This window comes from Poecilia reticulata, linkage group LG11 (assembly GCF_000633615.1).
Source record: "Poecilia reticulata strain Guanapo linkage group LG11, Guppy_female_1.0+MT, whole genome shotgun sequence".
NCBI classification, from domain to species: domain Eukaryota; kingdom Metazoa; phylum Chordata; class Actinopteri; order Cyprinodontiformes; family Poeciliidae; genus Poecilia; species Poecilia reticulata.
In genome coordinates, this window is record NC_024341.1 from 28,084,859 (window position 1) to 28,086,766 (window position 1,908).

Below are 1,908 nucleotides of genomic sequence, written 5' to 3' on the forward strand. Positions count from 1 at the left end.
CAGCAGCAGCACCAACAGCAGCACCAACAGCAGCAACAGCAGCAGCACCAACAGCAGGAACAGCAGCAGCACCAACAGCAGCACCAACAGCAGCAGCACCAACAGCAACTTTCTGCTTTTTAAAGCTGCCTTTGCTCTGCCGTGTTTCTGTTTGCCGTAGAACTGCACAAATAGAAATAACAAAAATAGATTTGCTTAATGGAAACTCGGTCATTTTGAAAAAAAATCAACTTGATGGGACGTTTTAGTGATCAGGTCGTTTTTCAGCCGTATCAAAATAAATTCATTTTATAAAACTGCAGTGGAAACTTGTTTCACATCAGACACGACAGCCGGATGTTACTACTGGAGGAAACGACAAAGAAGACGACAGGAAGTAGAAAGATGGTTGGGTTTTTTTCTCTAACATTTCATAAAATGTTATGCGTTTGTGTTTTTACTCAGCCTGACATGTTTTATGTTGCGTTTCGTTGTAACGTGTTTAATTGTTTATCTTTATTTCTCTTTAAATTTCTCTGCAGGCTCTAATCCAAAGGCTGAATGTTTTCCCTCCAGCATCTTTTCCAACATGTTTGGTCCAAACAGCAGCCTGGATCTTTAACGGCGCCTGAATGACGGAGTTTGACCTCCGGCGTCTGAGATCAAACCTGCCTGCAGGATCTGGACTCCTGAACCGGAAAACTGAGAGCCGGAGTCTGGATACAACATTCCTGTGTGCGTCACAACGAGCTGCTGTCGCTCGGCGCCGGCCGATCCACTTTGTTTCCAATCCGAACACAGAGCGAGGGTCAGTCAAAGTACGGGGCCACATGCTCAGCTTACGGGGTAGCCTGGGAGGAAGAACCAGAACCAGAACCCTCCTGTAAGCCGTTCAACCAGGACAGGCTCACAGGCGACCTTTGACCTCTGAGGTGTGATCCAGCTGCAGGATTTAAAACGGTAATCAGCGGAATCTGTTGTCTAGAGGAGGAACAAGCAGATGGTGAACTTATATTATTCAGTTTAAATGGACTGATGTGAACTCATGCAGTCATTTTCATCACTCAAAGCGATTTACACTGGAGTCACATTCACTCAGTCACATTCACTCATTCACTCAGTCACACACCGATCCACCCAGGTCCACTTCGACATGAGGCAGCTGGAATCGAACCTACAACCTTCCGGCCACACGACGACCCTCCACCCACAGAGCCACGGTTTAACTGTCACGCTCAGCAAATATTTAGTTTTGAATATTTTAAACCGGTTCTGCACTAACTGACCTAATAAGCCATTAATCAATAATTAATCGTATCATTTAATTGCATCTCTGCTTCGGTCGTGTCAGAAAAGCAGGAAGTTGGTGCAGTAAAGCTGTTAACACTGAGATCAACCTTTGACCCCCCCGGTGTCTCCTGAGTACAGGTGGTCTCCATGGCAACCACCTGCCCCTTCCAGCAGCGTCTCGGTGACCTGCTTCATGTTTCCTGATGGGTGGAGGTGATTTATCGGCCTCTGCACCGACTGCAGCGACGCCTTCTCCCTGAAGCGGCGGCCAGCCGGCGGCTGACACCGTCAGATCGCCGCCGTGACGCCGCCGTCGTGACGCCGCCGCCGTGATGCCGCCGCCGCCGCAGCTCGTTCATCAGCCTGACCTCTTTCTGGGACGGATTCCCTTCGTTTTACCGCTGGAACACGATCAGGTCGTCTGACCTGGTTTGAAATGTCAGAGATCCTGGATGCTCCTGAGGAAACTGCTGATCATCAGGAACCAGATTTAAACTGGATGGATCCGAAGAGCAGAAACTGAACCCGGACAGGAAGCTCCAGACTGACCTCTGATGACCTCTGACTGACCTCTGATGACCTCTGACTGACCTCTGATGACCTCTGACTGACCTCTAACTGGCCTCTGATGACCTCTAA

General features: G+C 49.0%; 1 long non-coding RNA gene across 1 annotated transcript in view; it reads left to right on the forward strand.

The window, feature by feature from the left end:
- LOC108166687 (uncharacterized) overlaps positions 1-1,876 on the forward strand; it is a 17,334-nt gene extending 15,458 nt beyond the window's left edge. Inside the window, exon 4 of the long non-coding RNA XR_001777053.1 lies at positions 522-1,876. This is a non-coding gene — a long non-coding RNA (uncharacterized LOC108166687). The remainder of the gene's footprint in view (positions 1-521) is intronic.
- The last annotated feature ends 32 nt before the right edge of the window (positions 1,877-1,908 follow it).